The sequence below is a fragment of the Pleurodeles waltl genome, chromosome 5 (assembly GCF_031143425.1).
Source record: "Pleurodeles waltl isolate 20211129_DDA chromosome 5, aPleWal1.hap1.20221129, whole genome shotgun sequence".
NCBI lineage: Eukaryota > Metazoa > Chordata > Amphibia > Caudata > Salamandridae > Pleurodeles > Pleurodeles waltl.
Genome location: NC_090444.1, coordinates 865,102,878 through 865,129,454, shown reverse-complemented (window position 1 = coordinate 865,129,454; position 26,577 = coordinate 865,102,878). Strand labels below are relative to the sequence as shown.

The following is a 26,577-nucleotide window of genomic DNA, read 5'->3' as shown; positions in this document are numbered from 1 at the left end:
GAAAGCCATCATTGCTTGAAACCTGTGGTTAAAATATCTGCAAACGTTTGCAGGGTCCAGTGAGCAGAGTTCTCCTGGTGTCTTCAGATTGATGTCTTTTATGTTTGAGCTTGCTTCTCGTAAGAATTCAAGCAGGTCATCCCATGCATACTCGGCACAATTGAGTGTCAGAAACCAGGTAGGTGCTCCTGGGTTTCTCAACATACATTTCAGCTCACCATGACAATCAAATACTAGTTGATACCACTATGACACACCATCAGATTAATCAAGTTATATCCCAGATTTTCGTCTTTTCCTCAATTTTCTCAACAAATTCCCTTGCTGACAGATTCTTCATATTCATTCCTGTTTTGAGAGTGGGATTTACTGCATAAGATAACCCAGACAAGTCACTCTCCAATAGTAAATAAAATATATAGACAGTACACTGGCAAAATCTCAGGTCTTCTGAGTAAAGTCTAGTTTATCCGTACTAGTCTGCTGCTATTTGCACGGGCTGGTCATCACACCTACCACCTACTCCAGTAGGAAACAGATGTGGAAAACAGTGAGCTTCTAGCTTTTCTCCCCCACACTTAAGGGAGTGTCTTTCGCCTCTTTCATTTGAAAGAGATCAATAGCATCGTCAATAATCTCTTAAGAATGTAGAGGATGAATACTGTAGTGTTCGTAAGTTTCTTCTGATCTGGATTGATCTGTCTTTTGAATTTGACCTCTTAATGGCAATGTGTCATCTTCAAGAACATTTTTATAGTAAATATTATTTTCTACTCAATATAATATTGCTATTTTTTACTTTACTAACATCTACTGACTCTTGCCATATCTTTTTGCTTTTGGTAGGGACACCATTTACTAGAATTATAAGTCCTTCTTCTAAATCTCTGCAGCCCTACCGGTTCAATAGTCTGTTTGAAATCTAATGTCAAGTACACAGTTGTACCTTTAATGCCTTTCTAGTGCTCAGTTGGAGGTAACTTTCCTGTCTTTGGCTCCATACAGACTATACCTTGAAATGGATGTATACATTGTATAGGTATAGATTCATGAACATTCAAATCTTTAAATTTCAACTAGTTCTAACTTTTGCACTGCTCTTGGTGGCATTCTATTGTCCTCTAACGTATTATTATAACTATACTTACATATAATTTGATAAATGGAACAATCAAAGTGTTCCTATGCAAATAAATAGGTTGTAAATTCTTGCCACTTTTCTCTATTGTCTGCATAGGTAATTTCTCAATATGTCAGTTGATTGCTGCCGAACACTACAAATACTGCTACAGTTTATCTTATATAGAGGGGGCTGTCTACACCTTCCCTGTACTTCTTCAGTTATGACTTCTACATTTCTAGGTGCCATTACCTCTTTTGCAATAGAAGAACCATCTTTCATCTGGTACATCACCCAGATTCATCAACTGTGTGCACTAATGTGTTCTCTTGCAAGTAGCTTTTTTCATTAAAGAAAGGTTCAGTATCAGAAGAATGTCTCCATTCACCACTGAAAACTTTGCAAAAGTTAATTTTATTGACAGGTCTTTTCTTTTGGCTGTTTCTGCTCATACTCAACTCTGTTGTTTCTAGTGTTTTCATTCTGTTTAGAATCAAAATAAATAGCTTCCTTTTGAGAGCAAAGACCTTTTCAACTACACCCTCAAGAAGTTTGTGTGACAGTTTCTCTCCTCTAATACTTCTCGACAGTTCTCATTAGATTCTGACTCTGCTACGGAACATTCTAACTCTAATTTCCGTAAACTGTTGCTTTCTTTTGGTTAAACTCTGTTTCATTGTAGGATTTTTTACTGCCATATCCCATACTTTTACTCCTTTCTTAGTATATCTCAAACTTTGTTATTCATGTACTTCATTCTGCTGTCTTCCTAGTTGACCACATACTATTTTAAGAAATGCCTTTATTCTCTTACCAGCAGCTCTTTTCTCCTTCACTATTTCTGCATTTTGCCCCTTTTGTTTCTCAGTTGTGAGGAGATAGTATTGTCTTTCTTCTCTGACTTTTTGATGGCATTGTAACTATGCACAGTTAAGTAGAAATTTGTCTGAGAAGAAGCAAAAAAGTGTATTTACTTTTTCATTATGTACTATCACATTACATAATTTAATTAGATTACTACTACTGTAAACATATGTCTGGTTATAATATAGGTAACATAATTCTATTCATTTTCAAGATTAGATTTCTGTGTTGTTCACTGTAACTGTATACATTAGTCTATCACTGGGTACATTACCATATTTATCACTGTGTTCCCATGTATATACTGATGTTTAAAGGACTACTAGTTTGCATGGGTGAATAGAGTGTGTCAGAACTTGGCTACATATCTGCATGAGTCTACGAGTCCAGCTGTTTAAGTAAGTCTGGCAGTATATAAATGCCTGTTGTACTAGCTCTATAACTCTCTAAATGTCTATGTAAGTGACTGAAGTAATACATACTAGTATCTGAGTTAGGAAGTGGAGGGTTTATGTGGGTGTGTCTGCAGTTGCCTTTGATACTCTTGCATGCATATGTAGTTTCTGAGTATGTGAGTGAATGTTTAACTCCCTCTGTCGCTCTGTGACTGGGTGAGGGAGAGAAGCTCTATGCTTTGGAAACATGTATTTCGGTTCCTTTATGGGTGGTATACAGTGTTTGACATAGAGATCTACAAGTGCATGAGTAAGTTACTAAAACTCAAAAGGACATCTCTCAATCATTTAAGCAGAAAGCACTGCAGTTTATTGTATACATACACCTTATCTCAGGACTATTTCTCTGGATTGATGCAGTTGTCACTACTTTCCTACATATCTAAGTGATTGTAGGAGTCCATTTAATAGCAGTGCCATGAGATGTTTAAGTAAATGTGCTGTTATGCGACTCTCTGTTTTAGTACCTCTATTGCTCTCTAAATGTGTAAGTGGCTGAACAAATACCTCAGTGTCTGTGTTAGGGAATAGAGGGGTATGTGGGTGTGTCTGCAATTATCTTTGATTCTCTTGCATACATATGTAGTTTCTGAGTATGTCAGTGAATGTAGAAGTCCCTGTACCACTCTGTGACTGGGTGAGACAGAGGATCTGTGCTTTAGAAACATGTATGTCAGTCCCTCTATGAGTGGTATACTCTGTGTAGTGCTTGGCTTAGAGGTGTGCAAGTGCATGAGTACATTTCTATAACTTGAAAGGACATCTCTCAATCACTTAAGGACAAAGCACCAACCTTGATGGCCTGCCTACAGCATATCTCAGAGGTGAGTTATTTCTACTAAAACGTGGGTTTAAGACTTGACAAAGGGCTTTTAGAGATCTACTTGAGTGGGCAGGGGAAGTGCACACACAGGCTCTGCACTAGTGATCCATGATTAAAGCAGTACTTCTGTGCATGCATGACAAGATTGTGTCACTACCTGCCAATATATCTACGTGAATGTAGGGGCCCACCTACAGTAGTGCCATGAGATGTTTTAGTAAATGTGACTGTCTGTTTTAGTACCTCTATGGCTCTCTAAGTGTATATGTAAGTGGCTGAACAAATACCCCAGTGCCCATGTTGGGGAATAGAGGGATATGTGGACGTGTCTTCAACTGCCTTTGCTACTGCTGCATACATAGTACTTTCTGAGTATGTGAGTGAATGTAGAAGTGTCTGTGTTGCTCTCTGACTGGGTGAGGCAGAGGATCTACGCTTTGGAAACATGTATGTCAGTCCCTTAATGAGTGGTATACTGTGTGTATTTACAGTATTTATTTGTTTATTGTTTCAGTAAATTAAAACCATAACAATTTTGCCAAATTGCATGACAAAAACATTCTGATCAAAATAAAAGAATAGCATTTTTAATACAGAGATTAAACGTAAATCGGAAAGTCAAAAAAGAGGGAAGGAAAACAATGTTACGTTTTAGTGTCTCCGAAATAAAAGAAAAAAGAAATCGCTTGCTTATAATGGGAGATAAAAGATATACAGGCCGGTAGCACTTCAGTTTATTACTATCTTGGAGCTCAAGATATGTCATTGGTACTTATGAGTCTTCCAGGGTGTGCGACTGCCCGACCCACTGGAGCTAAGAGCCTGAGTATCACTTTTTTGCATAAAGTGTATCAAGAACTTGACAAACTCACAGTTTATCTGGGAGTCATGTGGATTGAAGCAGGCTACTATAGCACCCCTTCCTTGCCAACAGTTTGTGAACCAACTTCTCACACACCTAGTCTGCACACCAGACAAAACTGCATCTTAGTCATCTATTAGTGAACATATAAAATAAGTCACACTACCACTCGTAGATCATGCCAGGCAGTTTAAATGCTTTTCTATTCTTTTCATTCTCTCTTTTAACTACGTCACATAGACATATGCATTTTTAATCAATCTTTTTCTCAGAATTAAATGTAGTTCACATACCTGAAGATTGAGTTTTTTTTTTTGTTTTTGTTGCTCTTCTTAGATTCAATAGTCTCTACAATTGTGAAAACTATTAAGAATGACACACCACTCTCTTGCAAAGCAACCATAAATGGCAACCTTTTCAACTGTGGTAACTACCATATTTTAGTTTTCGAAGTGCTCTGCTGAATGGTTAGTATGTGTTAACCCTTTAATGCACTTTTATAAAGAAGCCCAATATGGTGTACTTTTTGTACATATTTGCGTCTTAATTGAGATTGTTGCGACAAGTTCGCAGAAAAAAATAGGTGTCCAAAAACATATGCAGCTTTGCAGCTTTATGACCGCCAGTAGGTTTTATATATATATATATATATATATATATATATATATATATATATATATATGTTCGATGGCATGCATAGCTGCAGATACACATGCTATGCATTATTCCGCCATCTAGTGTTGGGCTCGGAGTGTTACAAGTTGTTTTTCTTCGAAGAAGTCTTCCCGGAGCCATGGGATCGAGTGACTCCTCCTCTCAGTCATACTGCGCATGGGCATCTACTCCGTTGTTAGATTGTTTTCTTTTCGCTGTTGGGTTTAGACGTGTTTCCTCTCACTCCGAGATTTCGAATCGGAAACTTTAGATAACTTCTTTGACCGTCGGTATTGTTTCGATCGCCTTTCCACCTAGACTGAAACCGATAGTACTGTTGAAAACTAAATTTGGTCCTTCTGGGCGCGTGCACCCGACTCCGACCTGTTTAGGCCTACAATGTCGAAGCCTGATGGATCGGATTCCATTTCGATTTTGTCCCCGATGCTCTGCAAAATTTCCATACACAGACCAACACCTTGTATGTAATCTGTGTCTTTTCCCCGATCACAGAGAAGAGGATTGCGAGGCCTGTCGATCGTTTCGATCCAAAAAGTCCCTGTGTGATCGGAGAGCCAGGAGACTGGAAATTGTATCGAAGAGTACCAAACATATTGACACCTTGGAGGAAGAACAGGCGCAGACAGCAGTTTCCATCAGAGACACCGACTCCGAAGAAGACTCTGAGGAAGATACTCATCACTGCTGGTCAGCACGTGAGTAGGACTGCCCCTACGCCCACTCATAAAAAGTCCTCGAAGGCCTTGGGTGCACCACTGCCAGAGAGCCACGGTTTGACCCGAAAGAAGATTCTCGTCGACCGACCTTCCGGTTCGGTGCCGAAAAAGGCCACACCTCTGTCGATACCGGGAGAAAGCCCACCAAAAGCTCAACTTCTGAACTGAGTCGGCGTCCCCACTCTTTGGAGTCGAAGCCTCGACGTCCTGCTTCGGAGCCAAAGCAACCAGCTGTATTTTCAGGCCCGAAAAAACTATCATCTTCGGACCCAAAAAGTACTCTTTATCAGAAGAACAGGGACTTTCGAGTCATCTTAAGCAGAGCTCAGAATCACTTGACGAAGTCATATAGACCATCTGATTATGTTTCTCAGAACACAGAGATTCAACCCATCCTTGAAATCAACGATGAGAAACAATCAAGGATTCATATCCATAAAGAGACTGGCAGAATAAGTTCTGCACCTCCTCTACAGACCAAGAGAAAGTTGGCTTTTCAAGAACATTAGATACTGCTCCACCACCAGCAAAGATTTTAAAACGGAAGAAGAAGCCATTACCTAAGCATACTTCTCGCCCTCATTCATCACAACTTTCTTTTTCGCCACCACCCACTAGCCTACCACTGTTGCCTTCACAAACTCATTCACAATATTCTCATGCTGATATGGTGGATCCTTGGGATCTCTATGATCTGGATTCTATTCCTGCCAATGACCCAGACTTATACCCTTCTAAACCTTCTCCACCAGAAGACACTACTGCATACACGCAGGTTAAACACCTGTTTGGTCCTGAGGTTGATACTGCCATAGAAAAACCCAGGAAGGACTCAGACAATGCCAAAGCAATGGGAGCCTTATATACAACACCTTACGGAAGCTCCTTTTGTAGGCAACAATTTAGAGGAGGGTTCAAGCCACAATTCACAGAGGCTTCTACCTCCTGAGGCAAAACAAGGGCAACAGTAGCAGTACCAGAGAGGGGATTTAGAGGTTCTTATAGAGGCCAACACTTTAGAACCAGGTGCAAATTCCATGCCGCCTCAAAACAAGCCACTACCCCATCTAAACAGTGACTTACTAACCATCCCTCAACCTCGCCCATCTCCTGTGGGGGGCAGACTGCAGCAATTCCACCCACTCCAAATGGCAAAATATCACCACAGACCAATGGGTATTGTCAGTTATCCGCAATGGCTATTGCCTAGAATTGATTTTTACCCCTCCAAATATTCCTCCATGTTATCACAAGTTGTCCCCAGAACACAATGTTCTATTACAACAAGAGGTACAATTGCTTCTACTAAAACAAGCAGTAGAATTGGTCCCACATTCTCAACAAGGAACAGAAGTATACTCACTTTACTTCCTCATTCCCAAAAAGGATGGCACTCTCAGACCCATCCTAGACCTCAGATCCCTAGATCTATATATCCTGTCAGAACACTTTCACATGGTAACTCTGCAGGACGTCATTCCACTACTACAAAACCAAGATTACATGACTGCATTAGATCTCAAGGATGCGTATTTCCATATACCCATCCATCCAGCTCACAGAAAATATCTCAGATTTGTAATAGCAGGAAACCATTACCAATTCAAAGTTCTGCCATTCGGCATAACAGCCCCAAGAGCATGTACAATATGTCTAGCGGTAGTAGCAGCTTACCTAAGAAGACAACACGTACATGTCTTTCCTTATCTAGACGATTGGCTAATAAAATCAAGCAATTTTATACAATGTCAACAACACACTGAAAACACAATAGAGACCCTACATACACTAGGGTTCACTCTCAACTACCAAAAATCCCATCTTCAGCCGGCACAGGTGCAACATTACCTAGATGCTATTCTCAATATGCAAAAAGCCTTAGCCTATCCAAATCCACAAAGGATACAAGCTTTCCAAAATCTCATACAACAAATGCAGCCAAATCAACAGTACACTGTAAGATTTATCATGAAACTATTAGGAATGATGGCATCCTGCATAGCAATAGTACCGCATGCAAGACTAAACATGAGAACACTACAACAGTGCCTCTCACTGCAATGGTCTCAAGCACAGGGTCAGTTGCAAGATCTCTTGTTGTTAGACCGCCAAACGCACAGGTCCCTTCAATGGTGGAATCTCAGCAATTTAATGAAGGGGCGGTCATTTCAAGACCCTGTGCCTCAGACCACAATAACAACAGATTCATCAAAGATAGGTTGGGGAGCTCATCTCAACAACCTTACCGTTCAAGGGAAATGGGATTCAAAACAGCTAAATTATCACGTAAACCATCTAGAATTATTAACTGTGTTCCTTGCCCTAAAAGCGTTTCAACCACTTCTCAAACACAACACTGTCTTGATAAAAACAGACAATATGACGACCATGTATTACCTAAAGAAACAAGGCGGCACACATTCATCTCAACTGCCCCTTCTAGCCCAAACAATCTGGAAATCGGCACAATTCACAGTCACATTCATCTACTAGCAGAATACATCCCAGGAATACACAATCAGCTAGCGGATCTCCTAAGCAGAACACACCAACAGATAAACGAATGGGAAATTTACTCTCAAGTACTTCATCAGTACTTTCAAAATTGTGGGACACCAGAAATAGACCTATTCTCAACAAGCGAAAATGCAAAATGCCAAAACTTTGCATCCAGACACCTACACCCTCTGTCCAAGGGCAATGCTCTGTGGATCATCTGGTCAGGGATATTTGCTTATGCTTTTCCCCCTCTCCCACTACTTCGATTTCTGGTCAACAAACTGCATTGCACCTCTCTCACCATGATACTGATAGCCCCAACGTGGGCACGACAACTTTGGTACACAACACTCCTAGACCGGTCAGTAGTACCTAACTACAAACTTCCAGACAGACCAGGTTTGTTAACACAAAGCAAAGGACAAATCAGACATCCAAATCCCAGTTCTCTCAACTTAGCGATTTGGCTCCTGAAGTCATAGAATTTGGATACTTAAAACTTTCATTAGAATGCATGGAAGTTCTCAAACAAGCATGCAAGCCTACAACTAGGCAATGCTATGTTAACAAATGGAAACGATTTGTTTATTATTTCAATCTAAAAATACTAACCCACTTACAGCATCAATACAAGATATTGTATGCTACTTACCTCATTTACAAAAGTCAAATTTAGCTTTCTCATCTATTAAAATTCATCTTACTGCCATATCAGCATATTTGCAGACTATACAACATACCTCACTCTTTAGAGTCCCAGTTATAAAAGCCTTCATGGAGGGACTAAAACGTATTATTCCACCTAGAAAACCACCTGTTCCTGCTTGGAATCTCAATATTGTACTCACAAGACTAATGGGCCCATCTTTTGAACCCATATATTCTTGAGAGATTCAATTCTTAACCTGTAAAGTTGCTTTCCTAGTGGCCATTACTTCATTATGAAGAGTTAGTGAAATACAAGCATTCACTCTCGTAGAACCTTTTTTTCCAAGTACACAAACATAAAGTTGTACTTAGAACTAATCCAAACTTTCTGCCAAAAGTTGCATCACCTTTTCACATAAACCAAACAGTGGAATTGCCAGTCTTCTTCCCACAGCCAGATTCAATTACAGAAACAGCCCTTCACACTTTTGACCTTAAAAGAGCTCTGATGTACTATGTGGATAGAACAAAAGAATTCAGAAAAACAAAACAGCTTTTCGTTGCTTTTCCACAACCACATAAAGGGAATCCTATCTCTAAGCAAGATGGATTGTTAAATGTATACAAACATGTTACATTAAGGCAAAAAGGCAACTTTTAATCACACCTAAAGCACATTCCACTAGGAAAAAAGGTGCATCTATGGCATTTTTCGGAAACATACCAATGGCAGACATATGTAAAGCTGCCACATGCTCTACACCACATACATTTACAGAGCATTACTGCGTAGATGTATTTTCAAAGCAACAAGCCAGTGTTGGTCAAGCTGTCTTAAGAACATTATTTCAAACAACTCAAACTCCTACAGGCTAGCCACCACATTTCTTGGTGAGAGTAACTGCTTTGTAGTTGAAGCATAGCATGTGTAACTGCAGCTACACATGCCATTGAACGGAAAATGTCACTTACCCAGTGTACATCTGTTCGTGACATGTAGTACTGCAGATTCACATGCACCCTCCCTCCTCCCCAGAAGCCTGTAGTCATTACAGTTTTCTAATTTGTACATATGTATATACAGTTACATTTGCATGGACATCTATTTTTACTTACTATTTCTATACAACATTAATATTATTACACCCTATCACTCCTTCCTACACCCTTTTGCGTTAAAACAATCTAACAACAAAGGTCGATGCCTATGCGCAGTATGACCGAGAGGAAGAGTCACTTGATCCCGTGACTCCGAAAAGACTTCTTCGAAGAAAAACAACTTGTAACACTCCGAGCCCAACACTAGATGGCAGAATAATGCATAGCATGTGAATCTGCAGCACTACACACCACGAACAGATGTACACTGGGTAAGTCACATTTTCCATACATATATATATATATATATATGTATATATATATATATATATATATATATACACACACACACACTTACCTTAACTGCTTAACTTTACTTACCATGTTGTAAAGGCTCAGTGATAATGAACACAAAACCTTTCAGTAGTCCTGCCACTTAGTTCTGATTATTCAGTTATGTTATCAGACACTAGTTATCGCAGGCTGGTTTTCAGTGGCATAGTTGGTGAGCATATTCTTTGTCCATGACAGTTGTGTGTAGGCAGAGTTTTTAAAGAAAATGTATGGGGGTGTTTGGTATGATGGTCTTGGTGGTTTCACAGGCATTTATAGGTAGCTATACCATTCTACTTTTAACATTTGAGGACTACAGTGGCCATCAGCAAATTATTTATTTTTCCCATCCTAGAGCCCCAGAACCCTTTTAAAGTACCATTGGAATTTGTAGACATGGCCGTGATTGTTCCTTGACCTGACCTGCCTTTCACCTTGGCTTCTGGCAGCAGGCATTGTAACATCAGAACTCATCTGTAATACATTATATTAGTCAAGTTCTGATGTCTTTTCTTTATATTCTGCAACTTGGTGCGTCATAAGTCACCGATTATTTTAAAAAAAATACATATATATATATATATATATAGATAGATAGATAGATAGATAGATAGATAGATAGATAGATAGATAGATATATATTGGTGACTGCTGTTTATACAGGGATTACAGAATCCCATGTATTATGAGGTTATTACAGTCGAGTTCTGACATTACCATTCCTGCTGCCAGAGGAAGCAGCCAAGGTGAAAGGCAGATCAGGTCATGTAGCATAATTAATGCAGCAGTTTAAAGAAACAAACAGAACAGTGTTTTTCTTTCTTCTGCTCCATTTTGTTCAAACTTTTTATAGGTTTTACGGTAATCAACAGGTACAATTGTTTAGACATCATTACATCTCACAGAGAGCTCAGTTGGGTTTACAGTTTCTTCCTTTCGTTTGGTGTTGTCACTAGTTTCTTGTGCAAATGATATCAGGACACTGCATACGAGGTCTGCTAAATTTGAAATGGTTGGAGCGCCCAGGTATGTGGAGGCGAGCAGCGAAAGGTAGGCCTCTGGATGAGTGTTCCACCAGTAGCCCCATGTATATTCAGTTTTTGTGTTTATCTAGAAGGGTATCCGCCATCCCCTCTATAGTGACCACTTGCTAGAGTTGTGCGTGCCATTGGGATTAGGCGGGTGCCTCTTTTGTTTCTTACATGCAGCCGCTAGTGTAAGTTTGGCAGCCCCCTAACCCAGCTACAGTATCCCCCTATCACTGGCTATTTGGTGTTTAAGGGAATCATGCAAACCCAGTAAAGTAAAACCGGGTGTATTTGGGATATGGTATCCTAGAATTTCTTTGGTCTGGGCCAGAATTTCAGCCCAGAATGGGTGGATTATTGGACAGCCCCACCAGATGTGACAAAATTCACACAAGAAGCCACACACCCCTCCAGCAAAGATCTGACGCACCCAGAAAGATTTTTTTGAGCTTGGTGGGGGTAAAGGTACCAATCATAGAGCAATTATAATGTGTTTTCCCTCATACCCACCAAGAGATTGCATCTAGGGCTGTCTCTCCATAGCGTTTGCCACTTCGCCTCATGGACAGCATTACCCAGGACCTCCTCCCAAAAGACAACATGACAATGTTGCAGAGGAATCAAGGTAGAGAGTAATAGAGAGTAGAGGAACGAGATGCATTCTCAGGATCCCCTCGTTCATCTTACAAATTGCTTAGTGGATGTAAGGGGCTTCTTCTCTTAATTTCCGATTATAGTACCCAGTGTTTTAGTTATGTGTAGTGATAGCATTCTGTGTCAGGGAGGTGAAAATTGGGCTTCCAGTTCTAAAAAGTTAGTATGTCCCAGCCATGGAAGAGGTCGGAGATACAGGAAGACCCAATCACCTCGGTCAATCGCTTTCTTGGCGCCCAGCGCCAGTAGAACTGCTGGTTTGCGTTTTTTGGTGGCTTTCTTAAGCAAGTGGATCACCCTACTTAGGTTGTCATGCGTTTGTCTGTCTTTCATGAAAACTGATTGATCTGGGCGGATCAATTCAGGCATTATACCTTCTAACCTAGTTGGCAGGATTTTAGAGCATAGTTTAGCAACTTAAATTAAGGAGTGCTATTGGCCTATAAGAGCCACAGATGCTTGGGTCCTTTCCTGGACTGTCACTAGAGACTCGCTCATAGATTGGGTGACTAATTTGACTCCAGGCATATGATTAAATGGCACTGTCAGGTGGGTCACCAACTCAGCACTAAAAGGTTTATAGAATTGAGCCATCAGCTCAACGGGTCCTGACGATTTATGTAGTTTAAGGGCGCTAATTGCTGCCTGAACTTCATCGTCCCGCATATGACCCCCTAAAATTTCATTTTGGGATTCTGTTATTTGCATAAACTCAAGACCTGCCAGATAATTTAACTGTATTCCATCATGCACTGATTCTGCTGTGTAAAGCTTTTCACAGAAGCGTCCAAAAACCCGGGATTTCTCATTCTCTGTGGCCCCTGGAGGGCCTGCTTCTCTAGAAATACTCGGTATATATTCTTTCTCTCGCTTGACTCTAAGCTGGCATGCTAGGTGGGATTCTGTTTTGTTGCCCTGCTCATAAGTAGTGTGCTTAAGGCATAGGAGTGTTAGTTATTTTCGATTAATGTGGATTGTACTAGGATTGCCTTTGATAGCTGTTACTTTGCTTTGCTGGGATAAAGTCTGGTTTTCTATGTGAGCTGTCTCCGTTCTCTGCAGTTCAGCTTCTAATGGCAGCCTACCGCAAGTCCTTTGTTTATTGAGGATAGAGAGAAGTGCTGTGTGCTTTCCCCTAATTACAGCTTTAAAAGTATCTGAGTTGTTCAGTAGGTTGGTATTCTTTGGATCGTTTAGTTGAAAGAACTCTAATGGTTTTTCGGATTTCATTGCAAAAGAGATGATCTCTGGTGAGGGCCCCTGGGAATAGCCACCAGTGATATTTAGATGTCGCGAGGTCCCATTCAACCTTCAGGACCACTGGGGCTTGCTCTGTAAAGGTGATTAGGTGGAAGGAGGCTGCTTTGGTGCATGTGTGAGGGATTGGCTAATAAAAATGTAATGTAGTCTGGAGTAGGTTTGGTGGGAATGCAAGAAGAATGTGTAGTCCCTGGTCATTAGATGTAAGGTTCTCCAAGCATCAATTAAGCTTAGCGAGTGGATTGCTTGTTTCAAGGATTTGGGAAAGTTCCCCATAAGGACTCTGTGAGGGTTTGTACTGTCCATGTAGGAGTCCCAAATGAGGTTGAATTCTCCAATCAAGATGATCTCGCCCTCTGCGAAGCCTCCCAACATTGTCATCAGTGTATGTAGAAACTTTGTGTGATTTGTGTTTGGTGCATAGAAAGAAGCAAATGTGCACTTTCAACCCGCCAGGCATCCCTTAACCAGAACTGTTCTACCCTGTTTGTCCATTTTGCTCCCTTCTGGGTGGAATTTCAAAGAAGAGTGAAAGCACAGGGCTACTCTATTATGGTTAGCGGTAGCTGAGGACTGAAACATTACAGGGTAAGTTTTGTGGCATAGCCTATGGCCCTCGACCCGTCTAAGGTGAGTCTCCTATCATGTCTTTGGTCTAGTAAATATTTCCACAGCTTGTGACACTTCGCTGGCGAGTTGAGCCCTTTGACATTCCACGTAACAGTGGTCATCACCATAACATTACTAGAGAATTGATCTCTATTAACCCTCCCAGAGGTCCTGTGAGTTGCTGCCCCCTCCCTCCACTGATCCAATGCCACATGTACCCTGCCCCCCACCCCACATCTCTGTAACCACCCCCCAAGCCCCTATGTACCAAAGAGAACAAATAACGCAATATCCTTTAACCAAATGAAACAAGATCGAAATTCTCCAACTTGGAAAGTATACTGTTGTATAAAACATCTAGTTAGGTGTTCAAGGTCCTATCCAGCAATTGCATTCTATTAACGGCATGTTGTTATCAAAGGAAACTGACCTTGCCAATAGTGTGGAACAATGCTGCTACCTCCCCTTCCAAAACTTTCCTGCCAGGTGCTCTGTCTAAAACCCCACCACTCTTGTTTATTTATTCTCAGCCTGCTGGACAGAGGCTGTTACCAGTCTTCAATGTCTTACATAGTTCATATGCAGTACTTCAGCTAGCCTAGACATGTGTAGACATTGGTTTGTTGCTTTGTTTGATTTTTGGGTCATTATTGTGTACATGATTGCCCTGATTCAGTGTTGGCACTCGTGAATGGCGCTACTACATTCCTTCTGCTTCCTGATACTCTGATGCTGTGATTCCCAAAAGGGATGCTCCGTCAGCTACTTGTGTGTGTAATGGTGGGTTTTATTTTGGTAATCAAACGTTAGAACAAATGGGAATGTCCATCTATACCTGATGCAATCACATAAAAAAAATTCAATGACTAGGTGAAACTGTAGTTGACATGGCCAGGGTAATTGTTGTGATGTCCTGAAAGAGGGAGCACGTGGCTGCTTGGAAAGAGACCTCTTCCATTTTCTTGGCTGTCTGCAAGATGGCATCTTTTACTTTGAAAGAATGAAGTTTTGCTAAAACGTTTGGAGTTGCTTCCCCCATCCACATGTCAGAGTCTACTCGATGGACTCTGTCCAGTGTTACTTTCATTTGCTTGTTTCCCAGTATCTCAGAAAAGAGGCCAGTGACGAACGCCTCCAAGTTAGGACCCTCAACTCTCTCCTCTAGGTTGCGGATTTGCATTTTATCTCTCCGTGATCTGTTTTCTACATCTTTGCATTTCAGTAAGGACGTTTGAGATAGTAGAAGCCGATTCCTCCATTTGTTCCAGTTTTTGTTCCATTTCTCGCCTCCAAGTCCAATGTTCTAGTACCTACTGAATCCACATTTTCCTGCAAGGAGGATAGCTTGTTATTAATGTCCGGGAGATTCGCTTCTTGTCTCTGTAGGTTTGAAATAGCTGGATACCTTATTAGGTTGGAATTTTTTCAGAACAATTACTGGCCCTACAATCAGGTCTCGAATGACTGTATTTGCTTCAAGAGTTTTGCAACACAGTGTTGGGAAGAGAGATGTTAGTTCTGGCAGCAGACGCGGTCTGCTCCTATCAGACCTGTCACAGTATTCTTGCTGGAGGGTGCATACATTTTAATCATCAGTTGCCAGATGAACCAAGGGGAAGCTCTCCATTCCCCACTCCCAGACTCAAGCATGCACCATTACTCCTTCATACTGCTTGGTGCCTTACTAAAGCAGACTTCTCCCACAGTATAGCAGAGTTGCAGGTGCCCCCCCCCCCCCTTCCACTGTCTCATTCCTGATTCAGTAATAGGTTAATGACATTTTTTAATCTCTGCAAATAAGGAGGAAGGAGCCCACCTCTATTGCAGGTCTTATGAGGGGTTACTGTGAACCTGGCCCCCGCACCTCCGGAGGCACTGTATGAGATTTTTAGTACAATAGGCCCCAATTTGCAGAGTTCAAGACTCATGGTCTGTATTTGGGTTCTGGAGTGAGCGTGGCATCCGTATTGTTAGAAGGGTCTGATCCATTTCGCCGTTCTTCTCTGCGCCGGGGATGGGAGAAATCTCTTACAGTCACATGGTAGCATCACCATCTTAAAGTCAGGCACAGCAGCCTACTCTTGAATTATTGCAGGGGGCCTATGGAGTGCAAAGCGCCACGCCATCCTGAACACTCTTGGAGGTGGGGAGGGGAGCTGCAGGATCATGATCAGTGAGTGTTGATCTGGGGTCACTCCTCAAATGCATAAAGGTTAACTAAATGCAAAACTTCCTTACCTATTACATTTTTGTAGGGGTTGTTGGAATTTCTAATTGGAAAGTGAAATGTGGGCATTTCCACCCCTTTGTTTTTAGCCTGCATTGTGGAAGTGGACCTCATCTCCGGGTCTGTGAGTTGGAGGGAAAAAAGCAAATAAGTAGTTGTTTTTGAAACATTGATGGGCTGAAAATATTTTTACTTCAATGCTTGAATGCTGGTAATTGCATTACGTTAAATACATTCCGGAACCCCTAGAGTGCACTTAAAAAAAAAATCCCAGCAGGGAAGTCTCTGTGCAGCATGGGCAAGTGAAGAGAGGCAGAGCGTAGTCTTCTTGATCTTTAGTGTAAGTTCAGGCGGTAGGTAATGTTCATGGGTCCTTGGTTGTGTAGAACCTTGTGTGCGTGTGTCAGCTGCTTGAATTGACATCTCTTCAGTACAGGGAGCTAGTGGAGTTGTCTGAGATGGGGTGTGACGTGGGTTCGTCTGGAAAGGCAGAGGATGAGTCTGGCTGCAGCGTTCTGTGTGGTCTGAGGCCTCTGTAGTAGGTGTGCTGCAATTCCTAAGTAGAGGGTGTTGCTGTAGTCCAGGCGGCTGGTGACGTGGGCCTCTGTCACAGTGTGTTTGATGTGTAGGAGTAGAAGATTTTACCAAACATGCGCAAAGTGAGGAAGCAGGTGGAGGAGACTACGTTGATCTGTGATTTCATGGTGAGCTTCTTGTCAATGATGATTCCAAAGTTTCTGGCATGGTCGGAGGGAGTGGGTGCAGGTCCTAGGTCTGATGGCCACTTGTTCCATGTGTTGCTGCTGTTGCCAAAAATCTGTACTTTCATCTTGTTTGTATTCAGCTGCAGACATTTCTTCATCCAGTCAACGATGCTTGTCCTGCATCTGTGGAAGTTGATTCTGGTGGTGGAGGGGTTGTCGGTATGTAAAAGGATGAGTTGGATGTCGTCTGTGTAGGAAATGATCTTGAGACCGTGGGATCTGATGTAGTTGGCCACTGGGGTTGTCTGTGCATTGAAGAATGTGGGGCTGAGGGATGACCCCTTGGGCACACCGCAGGTGATCTCCTTGGGTTCAGAGGCGAAGGAGGTGACCATCGGAGTGTGGCCCCTTAAATACCAATGTGGTGGAGTCTTTCGATCAGCATGTGGTGGGGTACAATGTCGAAGGCTGCAGAGAGGTTGAGGAGGATCAAAACTGTTGTTTCTCCTCATTTGAGGAGGGTTCAGATGTTGGTGGTGGTTGTGATCAGGGCAGTTTCGGTGCTGTGATTGCTGCGTAAGGCGGATTGGGTGGTGTTGAGTAGCTGGTTCTGCTCTAGGTAAGTAGGCTTGTTGATGATCTTTTCCAGCACCTTTGCTGGGAATGAGCGCAGGGAGATTGACTAGTAGTTTTTAGCTTCGCTGGGACCAACAGAGGTTTTTTTGAGTAGTGATCTGACTTTAGCGTGTTTCCAGGCATCTGGAAATTTTGTGGTAGTGATAGGTGTTGAGCAGGGTGGTGAGTTCCTGGCTGATCCTTTGGTTTCCAAGGTTGAGGATGTGGTGCAGGCATGAGTCTGTGGAAGCTCCTGAGTGGATGGATTTCATGTTGGAGGTGATATCCTGGGTGGACAGGATGTTTCACTTGGTCAGTGTTTGGTTCCTGTCGGTTACGTGGTGTTGTATTTGTCGAGGAAGTCCGTATGTGTGGGTTGAGGTTCGAAGTTTCTGTATATGGTTGCGATCTTGTCATTTAAGAAGTGAGTGAGGTTGTCACACAGTCCCTTTGAGTGTGTGCTATTGTGTTCGCTTGCAGACAGTTTAAATAATTCCTTAATAATGTTGAAAAGTTCCTTGGTGGTGTTGCGCCTGGTTTCGATGCGTGCATCAAGGGCTGTCTTCTTTGTTGCCCTCATCAGGCAGTGGTAGAGGGAGGCTGCTCTGTTTCAGGTGTCCTTGCTGACGCGCCATCTCATTTCCAACTGTTTGCTGTCTCATTTTGCTGTTCTGAATTCTTGTGTGTACCAGCTGACTTTTTTAAAGGATTTTCTCTGGATGTTGCTCTTGATGGGGATGATGCTCTCGGTTCAATGGGTGATACAGGTGTTGAAGGTTTTCACTTATTGTTTGAGGTCGGTGGTGGTAGCGGGGTTGGATGTGTTGAGGGCGTCCGTCCTGCTGGTCTCTGAGATTTTGTTCCACCTTTGGTGGGGGGCGCTGGTCATCTTGGAGATGGGGGTGCAGGGGCTGGAGATGCTGAAGTGTACGATGTAGGGATCGGTTCATGTGAGTTCTGTGACATGACTGTATTTGACGCTGTTGCTGGTCGTTAAAATGGGGTCCATTGTGTGTCCTGCAGTGTATGTGTAGGGTCATTGACAACCTGGGTCAATCCGAGGCTGCTTGTACTGTCGAGGAGGTGTGCAGTGTTGTTGTGGTTGGGGTCGTCAGTGTGGAAATTTAGGTCACCTAGTAAGATGTAGTAGCCCTTGGAGTCTAAGGCTAGGGGTGCAATGAAGCCTGCGATGGTGTTGCAGAAACTGGAGCGTGGGCCTGTGGGTCGGTATGGGAGGGTGCCTCTTTTGGGTGTTTTGTCGTCCATGTGGAGCTTGAAGTTCAGATGTTCCATGGGGGAGGTGGTGTTGTCGGTGGTGGTGGTGCGCTGTATGGTCTCTTTGTAGATGAAGTCTGTCCCTCTGCTCACAGTGTGTTGGTACGGTCATGGTGAGTGATTTTATATCCTTCGGGGATCGCTATGGCTATGTCTCGGGCAGATGTGTGGTTGAGCCAGGTCTCAAAGAAGGAAGACAATGTTAGGTGCGAGAGTGGAGATGAGGTCCCATAATTTGGTGGAATGCTTGCATAGTGTGCGTGTGTTGAGAAGGGCGCATGCCAGTTGGTGTATTTGTTCAGATGGTGTCTTTGGTGTGCTCAGGGTGGGGCTGGTCCGTGGGCTGGTCTGTGTGCTGTGGCAGGTGAAGTGGCAGTGGGTGCAGGTGAAAACTCGTAACATGGCGCATGGGTCGACACAGTGGCAGTGTTTGTTGCTGCGTCCGGGGTGAAGGGTGTAGAGCTTTGCTATGCTGTATCTTCAAGGGGAGGGACGGCCAGAGGTTGTGACGCTGGGCACTGTCCAGGTGCGGACAGACATGCCTTTCGTGCGCCTTTGTCGCAGTTGCACTGCGTCCTGCATTAAATAGGTCCTGGGGTGGACGGGGCTTCTGTTAGCGGTAAGAACAATGAGTGAGATAACCCCTGTGGGAAAACCCAGGCAGCTGCTGTGTTACTGGATCAGTGTGGAAATGAGCAGGAACTGGAATCCACAGGCAAGTGGTGGGCTAGGTGTCCAGGAGCCTACTCGGGGCATTTATCGTACGTTCCTCCCATTTTAGGTGTCGCCTGCACAGAAATTGCACTGCACCTGCAAAATCGCGTGTAATTTAAAAAAAATAAAAAAATCTTAAAAGGTGTTACAGCCCCCCCCCCAATACTTACTTCTACTTTCCATTTGTGAGTCCAGCGTTGCTCTAATTTACGTGCTTCTGATTGGTCAGTACATTATCTGCTTTCAGTTTCCAAGCTTCCTGCTCTGCTTTACCTGTCCATGCCGTGGGGTGGAGCTTGACCCAAGTCCTTCTTCCGGTCGCTGGCCACTGACTAGTGGCCAGTGTCCTTCCACTGGCTACGCACTCTGACAGTACTTTTTTATTTTATTTATCAGGCAGTCTGTTTGAGTGCACATGCAGACTGTCTTCTTTCCTCCCCAATGTGTTAACCTACCTCTGCACCAGTTAGCGTTATTTTTAACAAACCACCCACTACTTTCAACTCACCACATCCTCCTCCCTGCTCTCTGTTCTTTTACCCACCCCTCTGCTTGAGCCTCTTCCTGCAACCTGAATCTGGTCCCAAAAAGTATTGGAGTGCTTTACATGAACACCATTTAAATTACACATAAACACTTTGTGTTTGTTTTGTGTTTTTGCACACTGTCTTCTTTCCTCCCACCAAGTTAACCAACCACCTCCCCCCTGCCGTAGTTGTTTTTAATGAACTCCCCCTGCTGCTTTTAACCCACTGCATCCTTCTCACTACTCTGTTTTACCAACCCCATTGCTTCAGCCACCTCCTGCGCCCTCACTCGTGTCCCTGAAGATAGTGTTTTGCATAAGCACCATTTACATTACACATACATTTTTTATTTTTTTATTTTTTCTATTACAAACTAGGGATTAAGTGATTTTCCCAGGATCATAGGATGTTGATTTGACGCTGAGACTCAAACCTGGTTTCCCAATGTGAAGGTCAGCAGCGCTGCCTTCCCCATGCATTAGCTGTGTTAAACCACCACCCCCTGCACACCCCAAAATGATAGTAATACAGTCATTGACGAAGACAATAGATCTCGCACAGGTGAAACCTATTGGCTTTACCAATGCTTGTGTCAGTCTGCAGGAGGCAGAAGCCATGAAATTGGCTGAAGTTTCACACCCTCTTACCAAGGAACGGGAAAAAGGGCAGTTTGCCCAACTGTAATAATATGTACTCAATAATTTGTCTTTAGATTGTTAATTTAGTGATAAACTAACTGTTATCAATTTAGGCTTTAACTCTATTTGGATAGCAAAACACAGTATGCAAATTGTACTGTTTTATATGCTTTGCTAAGACTAATGTATTACATTTATATTGTTGGCTATGGTGGCAAGCCAGTGATCCTGGCAATAGGCCTTATCTATTCATTATGAAATGTTATGATAAAGGCACTAGGCCTGAAGTATTTATTTTGAAAAATGTGTTAAATTTGATAGGCATTTATATGTGCATTATTATTACCTTACATTAAAGCCTACAGATAGGTATTTTGTTACTTGAAATGTCACAGATAACTGTCATAGGCAATGGGTTTGGTGTTGATTACCCAGTGTGACAAATCGTGGTTATAAAAGGTTTGCTCTGTGAATATCCGTTTTAGGCAGTTTTTGATGGCTGCCTTGGGGAAAAAGCTTACACTCAAAACTGTAGTTGCAAATTGGTTATGGTGACAAGCTATATGCCAGTTTTTGGTGGACTGAAAACAATATGTCTGGTCTCCAAATTACGAGACATTATGGCAAAGGCAGTTGGTCAAGCTTATTAATCTTGAAAAGTATATGTTGAGGTGAGGAAGCCTTTAGCAGTTGGTTATTTTCACATTGTGTTAAAGGCTATGGACAGGTATTTTGTTAAATGTAATCTCACAAATTACCAGAGTTTTGAGATTGGCCATCCACTCTGATAAACACTGGGGTTTTTTGCAATAAAGATTCTTGTTAGGTATGTTGAGAGAGGTTTTATATTGTTTTGCAAGCAATAGTTTTGTACATATTTTGTAATTTTAGAACTATGCAGGATGGTTGCCAGTTTGTGTACTTGAATATGTCGGTGTTGGTCCAATAATCCTTGTTTGGCTTCTTTAGGAGATAGTATTTTGCTTTGCCCACTGACAACATCCACAGCCTACTCGACAGAGGAGGATCAGCTGTGCTCAACCTCCCCGCAGCTTTTGAAACCGTCTCCCACTATACACTCAATGACGACTATGCCAGATTGGGATCACTTCATGCACTCAGATGGATGGCATTCTTTCTCATGGGATGCACCCAGAAAGTCTGCCTCTCCCCTTCTTGCAAGCCAAGCACACCATCTGCGGCATCACCCAAGGCTCATCCCTAAGCCCAACACTTTTCAATGTCTACATGACACTACTCACAGACATATAAAGATCACACAACATCAGCATGTCGACTACACGCAGCGTGTCCTCTCGCTCTCAGAATACCCCACCCTGACTAAGACAAGCTTCTACAACTGCGTGTAGAACGTACCAGCCTGGATGAGGGGCAACTGCCTGAAGCTCATCATGGACAAGACTGAAGTTCTGAACTTCAGCAGACACACAGCCCTCTGGAACAACTCCTGGTGGCCATCGTAACTCTGACCCACCCCCAAGCTGAAAGACCATGCATGCAACCTCAGTATCATTCTCAACAGTAAATTCCCCCTGAAATGCCAGGTCAATGCGTCACCTCAGCCTGGTTCCACATGCTCCACAAAGCCTTCAAATAGCTTCCCATTTGCACCAGGAACACAGCAACGCACTCTACGCAGGCACCACCACTGAACTTATGCAAAGACTCCAGACAATGCAGAACGTAGCCGCTAGATTGATCCTCAACTTGCCCAAGTGAAGACACTTCAGCCAGCACCTGAAGGACCTTCACTGGCTCCCGATCCAGAAAAGATGCCACTTCAAACTACTGACTCATGCCTACAAAGCCTTCCGCAACTAAGGACCCACCTACCTAAACCACTGCCTGCATTTCCATGGACCTCCCAAAAACCTTTGCTCTACACACCATGCGCTCGCACAAATACCACGCATACACTGCTGCCGCTGTGGAGGACGATCCAGCTCTCACCTCACTGCCAAAGCCTGGAACATCCTCTCTTTCCACCTTCACACCACATCCTCACTGACCTACTTCAGGAAAGGGCTCAAGACCTGGCTCTTCGGTTAACACAGGCAGCAGGCACCAGGATTCCCTCTGGGGTGACAAGCCGTGCTTTACAAATTCAATTTGATTGATTGATTATTGCACTCCAACGAATGATGATTACTAGCCCACATCACCTCCCCTGGGTAAGCCTTGGACTGCTCTACTTTGCTACCCTGAGAGTGTCAAAGTCTATGATGAGGGGGTTGGTTCCCAGTGAGGGGGGGCACTGGCTGTGGATCCACATAGCACAACTAATAGCCTGTTTACTTACATTTGTGCCCAGTGGCTGATACATAGTATCCAGTTCCAGTATGCATTGTATAGCATTTGTTAAGTCCAGTTTTTCCACACATTACCTCTGTATTAATGAGCAAATATCAGACTGCAAAACTATGAGAGGGATTCAAAGTTTTAGTTATGTGACCTAAAGATGTGGGAAAGAAAAGCCCCTGCATACAGATATCATGTGAAGACATTGAGGTTGGAATGTTTAAAATGTGTTATTGTGACTGATTTGCATTTGCAAATTATGTGATGGTGGGGTGTGCTTTCACAGAACCGTTTCCATCAGTGTGTTCCAGGCCATAATATCCCTTTGAATTCCAAGACTACACCACACACTAGGCCTGTATGTGGAAGGTTCTTCCCTAGAGGTTTAGAGAGGGCAACAGATACCCACATCAAATATTTGAGGTGTAGGAGTGGGCCTTTTTTCTTAGGGGTAGAAGGTAATGAGAGGCTCTGGGAAATTCTTGCACTTGCTAGGGACAGGACAGATTTTGCGAGAGGGAGCCCACATTTAGTCATTTGTTTTCTGCAGAGATCTTCCAGCTATTGGCCCAGGCCAGCAGCTACTAGAAGGGTGGGGTACCCAGAAGTAGTGACACGCCTAGGGGTCCTGCCAGAAGGGTGGTGTGGTCCCCAATTTGTTTTTCCCACAATGGTGGCCCATAGTGGTGGGGGTGCAAGAGGAGGATGGTTCACAAAGGAAGTAGTATTGTGGTACCTCCTAGGTGGGCTAAATGACTAACCCTGAGATCTCAGTGGGAGTCGTGGACTCCCTAGATACCGGGAATGGGTTAATAGTGGACCAAGAGGTATTAGAGTAAGGGTAGGTGTCCGCCCAAAGGCAATAAGGGAAGTCAACCTTGAGAGTGTTGTTTTGAGCCTGAGGTTGTGGCTTGGGAGATGCCTAGTCGAGAGACCAAAGAGGTATGTCCTGTGGGATCAGACCCCAAGACAGGGGGGACTGGAAGCCACTTCTCTTAGAGATTGAGCTCTGTGTTGTGAATGAAGGATAGGCTGCAGAGGCTCTGTCTGCTGCACTTTAGGTGTGTTAGTATTGGAGTGCATCCCTGTGGCCCCCTTGAAGTGCCTTTGCTGGTGGGTGCACCCCTCAGCAAGGTGATACAGAAGGCGGGTGTGCCCGCAGTGGCATAAACAGGGGTCCAGGTGGGGTCTATCTTGATTAAAGGGACCCTGCACTTCGGTCTGGGTTTGTGCAGTCACGTCCGTTAGGGATTCTAGTATCTGAGCTGTCAAAGAGGGGCAGGCTGCACATGGCTTTGCCCAACAGACTTCTGAAGGGTGCATGGTGGGTGTACTAAGGATAGTGCAGAAGGTGGAAGGTGACAGAATACGCTTACAGGGCCACGTGTCAAATTCCAAGAAGAGGATCATTAGGGTCCCTAGTTGGTCTCCATGTGGACTGCTGGGAGGCCGAGGAGTTGCCTAAAGAGAGCAAGTATGGGTGAAGTTGATCTGAGCCTCACCTATGTAGCCCTTAGGGGTTGGGTGAATTCCTAGGGAAGGTAGGGCTTGAGGCTCCTAGAAGACATGGGTGAGAGCTCCTAAAGTAGGGGGCATTGGCCCTGTTCTGGCAGTGGAGAACAAAGGGGGTTCTAGGTTATCTAGGTGGTTCCCGTGAGGAGCTACAGAGGGAGAGAGTGCTACAGGTTTGCCTGACAAGGAGATCTCAGCACTTCAGGTACTGCCAGTGTGGTGGTGAATCATGAGCTGGATTCTGATGTTCCATCCGGGACCCAGGCCAAGGGCCCAAGGATGCTTCTCTGTCAGGAGAATACCAAGTGTTGTGAGTAGGCTATTCTTTCTTTAGGGAAGACAGTCGTCCCATAAGGGTGGTGGCAGTTATAGACCCCAGCAAAAGTGCTGTTGGTGTGTGTCATTGGAGTCTGCATCTTTATGTTGTAGAGACCTGAGTGAGAGAGGGTACTGGGTTGAGTGATCTCCAAAGGGAGAACAGCTGGTGACACAGAAGATAGGTTTTGGACATGTCTAATGTGAAGGTATCAGTGGTGATGCTTTGAACCCTTGCCAGAGTGAGTGTGGGAGGTGTAGTAGTGCGGGACCAGGGCAAGGGTAGGCTTAGATCTGCCTGGTCCATGACTGCTTTTAGCGTCCTAGATGCATTCTCTCTAGAACCAGGAGGACTCGAAGTGGAGTCTGGGTTCCCTGTAGGGAGAGGTGGCCTCATGGGTTAGTGAGGTGGGTTGTCTTGATGGCAGATTGCCGTTTGGTGGTCTGGGTGGCGGCGGTCTGGGTGGTGGACAGTCACCATAAGATATATGGGATGGCAGAGGACTGTTTAGTGATGTGTCTGCGGTGACCTCATCGTCACTTGTTATCGCTGACTAGACAAACACCTATCAGGGGTGGCTAGTTTTTCCCAGTAGTATTCACTCACGGCAGTGTCTAATGAAATTGGTTCTGCCCATTTAATACACCATATTGTTCACTTTTGGATCGCCTGGTTTGGGACTTTTTTTTTTCTGTGGGCGAGTACCACAACTGGGGTCTCATGGTAGTCACCCGGGAAATGGATGGTTCATGTTTACTGGTAGGAACTGCATTTTAGGATAAGGCCGCTGCGACGCAGCTAGGGTAAGGGGAACTTAGATGGTTGCACATATGAGACTTCCATTATTCAGAGTCCGGTAACTGCATACAGGTAGCTTGGTGGATAGGGGACTCTGCTGGGTTAGATATTGACCTTGGGTAGGCCATTTATTATTAGTGAACAGTCAGTGTGGTTTACTGTTTTGACTGCAGTGACACTTTATTATAGACATGGAGGAAATCTGCCTTATTGTGCAGTTTTGCATCCCAGTGGTCTACAAAGTCCAGCTAGGTTTTGATTTGCAATATACAAGTCCCAGACAGGTATATGTTCACCTGTTCCATCTTGCAGGGTAGTTATATTTCCCTGGCTGAGCTCGGTCAGAGTCCAGGCTTTTTCTCAACCTACTTGGCCAAGTTAATTACATTACTCTCCATCAGAAGGAGCAAAGGCCTCCCACACAAAGGGAGCAATTAACAGCACTTCTTTGTGCTCCTAAGGAGGAAGGGGTGGGAAAGAAAATGTGCATCCATTAATTAGCTTTTACACTGTACCAGGGTTGAGACAGCTTAGGCACCGGAGCACAAGAGCGAGCACAGACCTCTGGAGCCAACACAGGAGGGGGCTTTAAAGCTTTGGTGGGAAAGGCCCTGGCAGTGATGTCAGCGAAGGGACAGAGCTGAGACCCACAAAGGAGATATGACCAGTGGCCCATGGATGGTGCCCTCTTGAATTGTCCCAGCATGCTTTGCAGGAGGGTTGGGACAGGGGTGAAGAGGTGATGTGTCATCCTAAGATTGACCAGGGGTGCCTGACATCTAGAATTTTTCAACCCCAATTTAACAAAACTTGCACAATGTAAGAGAGTGCTTTTTGTTGGAGCTTCACATTGAGACTGGATGGCGGCAGCTATGGACAACTGATTGGAGAAACCCCTGATGCCCTCTTGGACTGAGGAATATGCTTATAGTTGACCACCAAGGCCAATGGGCCTCCCTCCAGGACCAGCAAAGCTGGTCCCTTTATACTCCCTAAGGTCCAGTTGGGGAAAGTACTGGACTTCTGCACAGGAGGAAAGAAACTTCAGAGGACAAGAAGAAGGACAAAGGCTGATATAGGAAGCCAGTGGAACTAGCTCACTGCAAAGTGTGCCACTTTAGAGGCCAGGAGACCTGAAGAAAAGGCTCCAGGTGGACAGGGCTCACCACTAGGTACAAAATAAGCCCTTGATTGTGAGAATCAGCACAACAGGGCCCAGGATCTCTGGGGAAGAAAGAGTTGATCTTTGACCCTCTGCCCAGCAAGGAAATGAGCATGTGAAGCTGTT

General features: G+C 43.8%; 1 protein-coding gene across 2 annotated transcripts in view; it reads left to right on the top strand.

Annotated features, from left to right (window-relative positions):
- LOC138296104 (zinc finger protein 75A-like) overlaps positions 1 to 26,577 on the top strand; it is a 333,312-nt gene that overhangs the window by 295,961 nt on the left and 10,774 nt on the right. The window lies entirely within an intron of this gene.